Raw genomic sequence first — 13,705 nt, 5'->3', positions numbered from 1 at the left:
AAGATTCGACAACATAAAGAGTAAGGAGCCACATAGATAACATCCCATGCAATTGAATCAAACCATATTAGCTGAAAGAACCGTCACTTAGAAAACCGAGCACCACCACCCTACCTAGAACTGACTTCCTCCAGTTCACCCCAGAGTCGAGAGTTCTTGCCATGGATCAACTACCTCTTGTTGATCTATTCAATGGGTATTTAATACCCTCTTTCATGATATGGTTTCCTTTATAGATTTCCCTATTTTAGCTATATATTTTTACCCATTTCCATAGGATTTTTTCAAAAATGCTCGCCTTTCTCTCCCATGAGGCATTTCCCGCAAAAGCTTGCCTTTCTCTCTTACAAGACTTTTATGTTTTTTTGAAATTTAGTATCTTTCTCCATCTAATTAACTTAATGTATATTTATCTCCCATCCACCAATCTTATCTAGAATTTTATCTAGAAGTCTTATAATGAAAGAATTATCCATTCTCATTCACCAATGGGATTTTATTTGGCAATAATCTCATCTCTTGGTGTCTCGTTTTCCAAGCATTTTACATTACCTTTATTTATTTAACAAGAAATTATTTAGTTTCATGTTACACCTTACACCTAGCTTTTCTGTTACAGCTCAGTCTTAGCTTAGGTCTAGCATGATAGCAACATTGTGTTGCATACAATGAAGGGGTGTTACATACTCCCCCCCATAAATTTACATCATCCTTGGTGTATTACTACATCTTATGATTTATTTCCTTGTGCACAGGTAGTTATTTATGAGATTATAGGTTCCCATGGCTTTGCCACCTAATTCAAATCTTCCAATATATAAGTTACAAAGGAATTCTACCAACAAATTTCCTTCTACTGCTACTTGTAACATTTGTTTCAATCAATTTTGTGAGAAATTTTAGAGGCCTTAAAAATAGCTAATGTCATAACATGATATAATAGTACTACTATTTGAGTAACTATGGGTTAATAATGCCCATCATTTAACTATGATTCCTCATTTTAGTTATATTTAAATAGGAAGAGGTGCATGTTCTTCCAATGCATTTGTATTATTTTCGAACACTTGCTTCGTGCAGTCTCCCTACAGTAGTCACAACAAGTCAAACTAGCACATTTGACCAATCAACATGTATAACAATATCACATCCGGTTAGCTCAAAACAAAACCATCAGAATCATCAATCACATGTAACCATCATAAACCTAATCATAGATCACATGTAATCATCATAGACCATATTAAAAAATAAGATGCATACTAAACTGAAATATAATATTGATATTTATCCTTTAACCAATCCTTTGCTTCCCCCCTTTTCTTTATTTTGTACACACTCTAGATCGGTTTCCACGCCAGACAACCACCCAGTGCCTTCTCCCACATCATGTGCTCATACACATAGTGTGCATCACACACATACATCTACACTCATCATTCAACATCATGAAATACTTGTATCCACACTAGTACCATATGCACCACATGTACACAGTACCCCTATACAACATGTACAGAATACCAATGTCCATAGCATCATATGCATGACATATACATGATCCACATGTTTTCAAACAATAACATCAAGTCAATGCCAAAAAATCCTTTATTTATTCACACTACCTTTAGGAAAATACAATCAAACCATGTTTGGTTTGTTGATTGGAGAAAAAGGAATTCATGGACCTGTTAAACTTATGCAACCAGAGCATAACTAAATAATTTTATGTTAGACTATTCAAGTTATTTTATTTAGCTAATCATTTTCAGGTATCTTGTGGTTACAAGAAATTTTAGCAAAATGATAATGTAGATGTAATTATACATAATACAACTTTACAATACCAATGACTTTGAGTTTTGGGATGGAATATGTCCCTTAGACAAGGTTTTAATAACATTGAAATATGACCTTTGCTTAATAATAATGCAGACTATTGACTATGATAGTTAGTCTAGTATGGACTTCAGTGTTATATTTGAAGTTTAATAGCAATCTTAACCTTGTCCTCCACCAAGAAAATAATTGTTTGGTACTCAAAATTACTCCACACATAAACTAGTTATGTCATATGATTTCCTGTTTGCTCTTTTTACACTACTTCCAACACCTTGTTGGGCATGAAAAATTCATTGTATATCCAAAACCAATTGAAAAATTAGCGTACATGAGTCATAAAGGAAGGCTACAATGTTCTCAATTCCACACCCACTACGGTTTTAGGCACTATGTGTACCAGTGTGTAAACCTAGGTCATTAGCATGTTGATACCCCACTTTAACACTAGATTATGACCTGGTAGAATATAATTAATCAATTATTAAATCCCTTAAAATAATTTGTCTAAGAATAATTATTATGTTGTCATATTCAAAACCCAACAACATTATCAATGCAATGTGACAAGTAGACTTATCGCATATTGCTTGATAGAGGTGGTGGTAGAAATATGCATTTCAGATTGTTCGATTTTCAATTTACTTGAATAGATGGCTATGTAACCTTTTATCAAACCAATTATCTTTGTACACAACAATCTTGATTACCAGTTCCCATTAACCATAAATATGGTGAAGTCATCCTATTAATTTGGCAACGAGTTTTTGCATGGTTTGTTATCCTCTCCCTTGTCTTACTTGATGCATGCATTATTTTAGAACTAGCATAACATCCTTAGATCATCATAAGTTGTATAAGTTCTTTTGTTTTTTCAAAAAATATATTAATTAACTCAGACAAGTCATGTTTTAAATCTAGTGTATACTTCTTCTTAGCCATTAGGTTGCTCCAAATTTCTCTATTTCTACTTCAAGTGCATCCAACACCACCATATCTAATTTTTTTGTCATTTCATAAAGTATGCATACTTTTTTTTATAGAATAGAAGAACACAGATCATTTTTATCTTATCACTTCCCACAAGAAGTACATTGGTAAGATCTACAATCATTCTACTAGAAGAATCTTCTTGAAAGGTTCTTATTTGTGAGATATTAAGATAACACCATTTATATATGGATGGATATGCACATCAAGGTTGTGATGTTTGAGGTTGCATACTGTGAATTATAATAATTGACACTTTTGAATGTACCCTTGAATTTGTATTTAATATTGTCTTACTACTATTAATCGAGAAGCACTAGGAGTTTCTTTTACACTCCCATGATGTATTTATACTAGATGTACTTTTGGGTGTCATCCCCCTTGACCTTCTTATTAGAGTCATAATTTATTAGTGTATGATCTCTTCTCGAACATGCATACAATAAGTTGTATTTCATTTGTGCATTAACTTCACTACTCTCATCCTAGCTCCGTCTAGATTGGAATATAATTTGTGCCTCTTATCTATCTTAGTTACCATTATTTAGTTATTTATTTACTTAAAAGAAACCTGTAGGTTCCAAACTATGCATGTCTAATTAAATATGCATAGTCTGAATAATAACCTCATAAGGTCTAGTTCCCTACAATAGTGTACATTTGGAGTATTTTCCTAATAACATGAATTAAACGTCTCAACCAATGGAAAAACCACATTCCAAAATGGATTGCATCATTACATATAGATGCATCAATGAGAAAAAATATTAAATTGAAGGACAAGTATAACTAATAACAATATGTAGTCTCATACCACATATAAATACCTGTCTTTCAAGAGCTTAATGATATTTCAAGGGAATTTCATGAACAAAAAACCTTCAGAATCTGTTCTAGGTTCGAAACCAATTAACCAACAATCAATTTCTGCTAATATAGATAGAGTTTCATGACCTTCTTTTGTATGATATATATCGATTCCATCTTTATACTTCTATTGTTGATTTTTCCTCATGTTGGCCATGATCTATGGAAAGAGTGCTTGCCATTTTATTTATTTTTGTTTTCCAATTACCTCATAAGAATTCAACATTTCTTCCTTTTATGTTCCATCCTTTCCTAAGATCTTTATAAGTATAAACTTCATCCCCTTAATCTATTTCCATGGATGGACTATCTTTATCGCCATAAGTTTGTATTTTATTCATGTCCTTACATCACAATCATACAATTCATAATTTAATTATAATATGAGAAACGTAATTTGATGACAATATGGAAGGAGATATCTATTAGCACATAGTAAAAATAGAATTCAAACATTCCTTATCCACCATTACTCGCTTCAACCTTTGCATTCATATTTACAAGCCATGATGACCACACCACTAAATTTCATTATCCAAACTTTCAATAATCATATCTTACAATTATTACAAATTTGTTCATTCATAAAGTTTGACTATGAACATATACAGGTAGATCTATCATGTGTAGGTATTGGTATAGAGTCTTTGTGCCCTCACAAGAGAATTCAACAATAGCTTAAGCTTTTGGGAAACTTCCCCAATATATAATGAAATAAAAATTTTATCTTCACGTCACTCAATAAGTAGGAACAATAAAAAAATAACCAGTTGATGGTTAACCATTTCTACTTATTGAAAAATAATCAACATGTTAATTGCTTGTTATTTCTTTGCATTACTCTCTACTCCACCCAAAACTGCACGGTTTTATGTTATTTAACCACATTGCAGAATTATTTGTTCCCATATAACTTTTCTGGGTTTCTCCTCCCCACAATGCTACTATAACTATCCACCACTGTGTATGAAATACCATACTTAGGCTTCACAAATTCAAGTTAGAGCGCAAAGATTAAATCCAACTTGTTCATTCACCAACCTCGATTATAACCATCAAGATCATGTATCTTAAATTAATTTCTAAATCATGGTAATATGCATGTAATCATACAAATGTAGCTCGTTATAACCACACAAATGAGCCATACATGCGAGCCATGTAAACACATGCATGTAATCACATCATGAGCTTGGGACCATATCCACTCATTGTATGCAACATGGAGGATAACATACATCCTTTAAGTATGATGTAAATTATTAACTCGAAGAAGAAAGTATTCATATACTTATGAGATACTTTATGCATAAAAAAATAGTTCATATAAAATTGTACACACACTTCTCTGTAGTTCGTTTATATGGAAAGTGCCCACATGTCATTTAATATTGCTTTTACGTAATGACTATTTAAAATAATTTTGCAGAATAACCTGAAAATAGTATCGTGGCAGTCAAGGAAATTGCAATTAGGTATTGTAGCAAATAGTGGCATATATGTCAACTAGATTATACATGTTTTTATGTTTCCCACAGATTGATGAGTACAAAATAAATTATATGCAGCACAGTTCTCATCAATAATTGAATAATGGTGCACTTATAATATATATATATATATATATATATATATATATATATAATATATATATATATATATATATATATATATATATATATATAATGCAACAAAATAATCATGAACCGGGACACGAATAACCTCTTAGATAGTCACACCCAAAAAAAAATTACCGCCTATGTCAGAGTCAAACGAATTCATCCTTCTAAGTGCAGAACTATGGGAATTCAAAACCAATGAATCATTATTTCCACGTCATCTTACTTAGAATCCATGGCACATTTTCATTGTAAATAAATAAAAGTATCCCTACTTTTGGCACTGCACTCTGCAGACATGGATTTTACCAATTTTAACCAAAAATAAAATTTAACTATATAGTTGTGCTTCAACCATCTCAAAACGAAGTAAAAACAATGTCCTTTTTTCTGAAGGAAACTTCTGGACACCATAACACTCTTCTGATTTCAGGCTGACTAGATGGGTGGGCCTTTCTCGTCAACTGAGGTCTCTCCAAATCTCACTAATGGTTGATCAACCTAGGTTATGAGTTATGATGGCCTTACATGATCATGGCTCAACACCATCCTCATTCCAAGAAGCAACTAATCCCAAACCACGCAGCCATCGCTTTCCCAATTTGCAACGCAGCATAAGGATTGTGAAACAATCGGTCGGTATGTTGAGGTTACAACATAGGGTAGTTTCCACTCTTGAGAAGATTCCAATTGCAGTAAGCGGTTCTCAACATTCCAGAGAGGCTGATGTGCCATGATGGGTATTTGATTTCTTTTTTCTTTTTTCTTTTTAACACAATGGCTTGGAGTATGTATACCAAGAACTACCAATCGATAAGGATAACTGATAAGGATAAGCATTACCCATGTGCATATAAGGATAAGAGTTATCCAACTAAGTGAAGCCCTAGAATGTTTTTCAACCATTTAGTTGTTTCTGGAATGGGTATGGCCATTATTGCAATTTGATCAACAATCCAATGCCTCCATATCAGCGGATAAGTAGAAAGATCAACACTGCAGATCGAAAAGGAAACCAATAGTACCCCACAAGATTTTCTCTGTTAATGCAAATGGGAAAGGTGTTGTTGCTTTACATCTATAAAACATGCTCCTACAACTTCCATAACTGAGTGCGCCTTGAAGCTCAGAGGCATGTGGTTTTTACAAAACATGTGAGCTGCATAAGCAAGAATCCATTTCTAAGGCAATTAAGAAAGGGTCACTCTTTCAGCTAGCGCATGAAGTGTCACAGCTTCCCAAGGCTAATTTAAAATATTGACCACACTTTATACCACATTCCATTGATGGTCAAACCCATATATTTATTCAATGCCAACACAATAAGGGACAAGTGAAGGGAGGAACCCACGAGGGCACTACCTATGTATTTCATGTTTAATACAAGAAACTGTAGGGGGGTTGTAGGGGGGTTGCATATCTAGGCTTGTGTGGTGGTTCTAGATGACTACGTACAACACGTTACCCAATGTAACTATTGGTATTAAAATGAAACCTAAGTTGAATAGTGATAGGTAAGGTACCTACCTAGGGAAATTTCAATGTTAATTATGTCTATTGATATGATAAGATAACTATATTAACCTCTATGGATCAATAAAAATTAATCTACATTGGCAATTATGTGGCCAGAAACTTGCATGGATTTTATCAAGAATTGTATATTTCACATGGAAACGGGCTATGAAGGTTCCACCACTCAGCTAACCACTATGTGCGAGATATTCAGTTATTTAATGACAACCCTTGTAAGCAACAATAATCCCTTGAACATTGCTACTCATTCTATTTTATGGACTTTTCCTTGCAGGTGCAGGTGGATTCAAATTTATTTAAATCCCTTGATTGTTACAAAATTCCTATGCATGCTTAGCAAGGTGAATGCCACGCGTTCCAAATTCAACCACCACCTAAAGAACCCATCGTGGTTCCCCTATTCCATCGTGGTTCCCCTATTCCATCGCTCGAGGCTCGACCACCTAAGTCATTTTGTTTTCACCTTTAAACTTTGACTTAAACTTTATTCATAAGGCATATTGATCTAAGAAAACACCACATGGTCTCTCTAGGGCTAGCTTGGATTCTTACCTAGTTGTTTAGATTTTTCAATAATGAATTATTTTGAGTGATAGTGTCTTCTTCATAAGACATTGAATATGATGTGAGTGAAGGAATTCTTAGAATTTAACATTTATTCAAAGTGAATAAAATTACACCAATTACATGATTTTGCATACATCATTAAAATAAACCATAAGCCTTCTTTACAACTACCAACATCTTTAGCAATTATAAGAATAAAATTTTGATCAAAATATATATAAATATTGCTTGAAAACCTCCATATAGGCATGTAAACTTAGAAACTGATTCTACCCTTATTTCCTCAATATCTTGTGATCTGAATCAAGGTTTTGAACTACTTATGTTTTCAAGTTACATGAATATAGGTGACCTCACTCTTCATTCAAATATTACTTTAGCTATTTCAAAATCCATGATTTTAAATAACCCGAGTTCAAAATTACCTTTGGTTTCAAGTAATCAATATCTCTCTCTCTCTCTCTATATATATATATATATTCCTCCTCCAATAAATCATTTTAAGATTTAATTTCAACCATTATGGATTCTGGAATATTTTTCTTATAACAATTTATAACTGAACTCTTAAGTGAAACTTGTTATTTGGGATCTCAATTTCAAGAAGGAACTTGGTCTAGCACGAGAGCTCTGAGGTACTAGGGTTTTGAACAAGGGGCGATAGGAGCGAGCTGGTAACGATGGAGGGGCTTGGAGGAGGGAGTTCCACTCCCTCCTATAGTAACGTGGTTTCAAACAGAAGCAAAGAGGCGACTTTGAACAATTTCCAAATACCAATGGAGGAAGAGACAAAGACAATTGGCAGTCATAAGCCGGGAAGCAGCAATTCCCATGAAGAGGAAGAGACCACAAGGAAGCCAGGAAGGAAATGGATCCTGGCGAGAGCAGTCAGAGAACTGAAAAAATGTCAGTGACGTGACCCTGCAAGCCCGAGGCTAACATTAAACCTTGGGTGGTCTTAAATGATCCTGCACTACAGGTGCACAGAGATTACATCGCGACTTATGTGGTCATTTTTAAGTTCATGGGCATATGGCCCATGGAGAAATCATTGTATACATGGATAAGAAACAACTAGAAACTGAAGGGAGATATAACTCTACATCTTGGCTCAAAGGGTTTCTTCACAGTGGTTTTCACTAACGTAGAGGACAAATACAGAGTTTTCGAAGGGGGTCCCTACTTCTATGTGGGTGCAGGCCTTTACATGCGACCTTTGGTGATGAACTTCGTTCACATTAGTCCCGGTATGGATTAGATTATACTCCTCACCTTTAGATTATTGGCTACCACAATCTTTAAAAGATATAGGTAACAAATTACGGAATTTTATAAAGATATTAGAGGCTACTCTAAGAGGGAAATATACCTCCTATGCTCGCATATGTGTAGAGATGGACTTATCGGGAGCACTCCTAGATGAACTCATCCTAGATGTTTATGACGAGGAATGGGTACAAGCAGTCAACTATGAACACATCCCATTTAGATGTCGTAAATGTCATGAAAATGGGCAGCTCTTCAGAGACTGTTGACTCAATAAAAAGGAGGACTACCCAGAAACCAACAAAGGAAAAGACCCTGAAGGTTTTACCAAAGTAGGAGGTAGAGGGAAAGGAGGGGGGAAAAGGTCCCAAAATAAACCTAGTGAAAGCAAGATACCAAGTCATAACAGGTTCGTAATTTTAGAAGAAGAAGGACGAGAAAATGGAATGCACAGAAAACCAGAGAACTATCACATAGAGAAGGAAAAAGAGGATAACATGGAAATCATACAAGAACACAATGGACTAAAGGAGGACCCACCGAGCACTATGGAACTTGGAAGGGACCATGAGATGACCCCAAGAGAAGGTGATACAGAGGACCAAGACCTATAGGAGATCCTAGATAGAAAGAACCTTGAACTAGAAAATTTTCTAGGGTAGGGAAATAATAGATGAAGTGACTCGCTACCACAATAGGAGTTTGATAGAGTACAACAACTATTCCTCTGGAGTTCTCAAACAAAGGCTGTAGGCATCAAAAGGAACCATAATAGCTAGGAGAACAGAGGGGTTAAATCAATGGAGATAATATTAGGACACTCCACCAAAAACCCAGGCAAGAAAAGAGGAAGAAAGAGATAGAATGAACTACTGATAGAGTGTGGGAAACTCATGATTAATTAAGGTAGGATGAAAGATCTCACCAATTACTATTTTACAAACCCATCATTATGAATCTTACAATGTGGAACATTGGAGGACTAGGGAGTAAGAGAAAACATAGAAATATTAGTAACAGAATAAAAGAAGAAAAACCAGATATGCTGTTCACATAGGAAACAAAATGCTTAGTAGATAAAATTAAAGAAATGCACAACAAATGGCTTACTAAGTATGAGTACCTAGAAGTCAAAGCAAATAATTCAGCTGGAGGAATTCTCACTCTATGGAATCCTCAAAAAGTTGGAATCTTGGATGCTGAGGCATCTAGAAACCACCTTTCAATGGTTATACAACCTTTGGGGGATAGGGATTATTACATGATCACAAATATCTATGGCCCACAACTTCTGGAAGAGAAACTCAGGCTCCTCAACACTTTCGAGGAGCTGAGAGAGAGACACCCAACAATACCTTGGATTCTTGGAGGGGACTTCAATATGATCAAAACTCTTACAGAGAAAAAAGGAGGAACCAGAACACTTGGTGGAGACTCAATAGCCTTCCAGAAATTCCTTAACAATATGAGACTCGTGAATATGGACACGATAAATGGCATATTCACGTTGAACAAAAAGAGAGGAGGAACTTCCCAAGTAGCCTTGAGATTATATAGATTCATAATCTCGGAGGATCTCCTTCTCATCGATCGTATCATGACAGCTTTCATCCTCCCTTTCAGAGGCTTGGACCACTGGCCCATCCATTTAGAAGCTTTCTTTATTGGAACTCCGAGGAACAGACCTTTCAAGTTTGAAAATGTCTGGTTTACTCACCCTGATTTTATCACTAACATTGGAAATTGGTGGGCAAAAGAAATGCCCACCCAATGCACAAAAATGTTCCTCCTGCATCAGAGACTCAAACACATCAAGAGAAAACTCAAAGAATGGAATAAAAATGAGTTTGACAATATATTCAAAGCCAAAGGAGAAGTGGGAAAAAAATTCTAGGAAGTTAATCAAATTCTCATCACAGAAGGCTTCACAGAGGAGAGGAAAATGCAAGCAGACTCACTCAAACAAGAATGGGACAACAAATTCCAGCAGGAGGAAACCTTCTAGAGATAGAAATCCAAAGTGCAATGGATTAAGGAAGAGGAGAGAAATACTAGGTTCTTTCACAAGTCTACCATGGAACACAGGGCATATAATCAGATCACAAAACTTATAGATATTCAAGGAAAAGAGAAAAATACTCACAAGGAAATGGAAGTTGTACTGGTTCAACATTTTCAAAGTATAGCAGAGGAGACCATGGCAGACAGATCCCAATCTACTAAGAGTTTCACTCAGCATATTCCAAAGTTGGTAGCCAGGGAAGATATTTATAATCTTAACAGGCCAGTGATGGAGGAAGAGGTCAATGAAGAAATCAAAGAGATGCACAATGGGAAAGCTCTAGACCCAGATGGTTTCAAAGTAGACTTCTTCAAAACATGCTGGGAAGTTGTCAAACATGACATTTTGGATGTGGTGGAGAACTTGAGGAAATCAAAATCAGTTCTGAGAGTGCTTAATGAATCCTTCATAGCCTTAATCACCAAACAGGAAAAAGCGATGACTCCAAATAGATACAGACCGATAGTTTTATGCAATTTTGTGTACAAAATCATCTCCAAAGTAATTGCTAACAGACTCAAACCCCTTCTTCCAACACTTGTGTCAGAGGAGTAGACTAGATATGTAGAAGGCAGACAAATTCTCAATAACATCATTCAAGCTCATGAACTGATGCATTCCCTCAAGACCAATAAGTAGGCAGGTATGATAATATAGCTAGACATAGAGAAATCTTATGATAAGCTAAGCTGGTCTTATATCAGGGATGTTCTTAAAGCATATGGCTTTGACCACAACTGGATAAGATGGGTCATGGATCTGGTTACCATAACCATTTGTTCAATTCTTCTTAATGGTTCTCCATCTATAACCTTCAGGCCATCGAGAGGCCTCAGACAAGGAGATCCTCTCTCCCCCTTCCTCTTCATTCTCATGATGGAAGCATTGGGCAGAGCAATCACTTCAGCCAAGGAGGAAGGAAGAATCGAGGGACTCAGATTAACTCATAATGGTGACACATTGACTCATCAAAAATTTGTGGAGGACACTATGTTGCAGGGCACACCCACAGTCAAGGAAGCCAAAGCTTTTAAACAAATCCTATATGAGTTCACAATGGCTTCTGGTACCGAGGTAAGCATCACAAAATCAAAGATTTTCTTCTTAAACATTGATATTTCAATTCAAAGAAATATTTCTAGGATTCTAGGCTTTCAGAGAGACAATCTTCCCTCAAATTATCTGGGAATACCGCTCACTGACAAACCTCTGAGCAAGGAAGTCTGGGAGGTCTATAACTAATAAATTGAAGGACACGGTTAACAAGTGGACAAATAGATCCTTGAATTTAGAGGGGAGGCTAGTTCTCACAAAGGAAGTACTACAAACCATTCCAATCTATATGTTATCAGCCCTTCCGACACCAATAGGAGTCTTACAACAAATCAGGAATATCCAAAGGGATTTCCTTTGGGGTAATGAGGAAGAGAAAAAGAAATGGGCTCTAGTAGCTTGGGACAAGCTCTGTAAAGCCAAAACCCATGGCAATTTGGGTCTCCATGACCCGGATATTCTGAGTAAAGCTTTGGGGGCAAAACGTTGGTGGAGATGGATAAAGGAAATAAGAAACCCCTGGGCTAAACTTTGGAAACAAAAATATGCAATGGATTGGCAAGAAATGGACCACATTAGAACGATAGGACACGTCAGAGCTTCCCATATTTGGAACAAGGCGTTGGAGAATAGAGCCTTGGTTCAGAAACACAGTTTTTGGGAGATCAGAAATGGGAACATTGCCTCGTTCTGGGAGGACAACTGGCAGCAGGAACATAACCTTTGTAGAGAAGGACTGGATATCATCAAAAACGATACCATTAACAAAGGACTGAAAAAATTAAATGACTATTAGGATCAGTCAAGGGACACTGGTAAATGGAGAATTTGGAAGGTACTAGAATACAGTGAAGAGACTCCATTGAAGACCCAAGCTAAAGTTCTGGAAGCTATTCTAGAAAAGAGACAAATTTTGACTTCAACCTCGAATGATCTACTAAGATGGGGCAAAAACAATAAGGGCCTCTTCAACCTCAAAGATGCAAAAAGAATAGCCATGGGACTCAACTACCCAAGCCTTGATAAGACATGGAAAGAGCTATGGAATAACCCACACTGGACAAAGATCAAACTGTTCAGGTGGCTAGTTCACCACAAAAATATTCTAACTTGGGATAATCTAAAAAATAGAGGTTTTGTTGGTCCTTCAAGATGCTAACTATGTGGCTTGCAGGAAGAAACTATGGATCACCTTCTCAACCTCTGCTCTTTCACCTCAACCTTATGGAATTGGTTGGCCTATATCTTCAAGCAGACAGATAGTAATGAAGAGGACACCACTGATACTTTAAAGAACTGGAGGAAGGACTTCTTGGATAATGTGACAGTAAACACAGCCTAGGTTCTGATTCTAGGATTCTTGATCTGGGATGTTTGCAAGGAACGTAACAACAAGATCTTCAAAAATAAATATGGCTCAACACAAATTATCATAGCACAAATTATAAAACAGCTCAAAGAAAGTGTCAATGCCCTCCGGGTGCAACCTCCTGAGAAACCCCCACATCAGTGGGATGCTCACATTCTGGAACTGTTGGTTCTCCAGTCACAGGTCCCTCAGGGCACAAATAAGACAGCGAGGCACATATCAGAAGGAGAGTCTCTCTCGCAACTCCCTCCCCATGTCTTTTTAAAATTCAATATAGACGGAGCCTCAAAAGGTAACCCTGGGGACGCTGGTTATGGAGGAGTCATAAGAGATGATGAGGGCAATATACAAGTCATCTTTCACAGTCATCTGGGTAGGGCCACTAACAATATGGCTAAACTCATGGCCATTGAGCAATGCTTAGAGATTCTGATTGAGTTCAATTTACATAATACAATCATTGAGGCTGACTCGGAACTAATAATTAATGCGTTCAAGAGGCTAGGCATAGGCATTACATCTGGAAAAGTCTCGAAA

The sequence above is a fragment of the Pinus tabuliformis genome, chromosome X (assembly GCF_031772625.1).
Source record: "Pinus tabuliformis cultivar Carrire ecotype Pingquan chromosome X, CPIR1, whole genome shotgun sequence".
Classification (NCBI taxonomy): Eukaryota; Viridiplantae; Streptophyta; class Pinopsida; order Pinales; family Pinaceae; genus Pinus; species Pinus tabuliformis.
The sequence above is the reverse complement of the archived record's forward strand: the minus strand, read 5'-3'. Positions refer to the sequence as shown.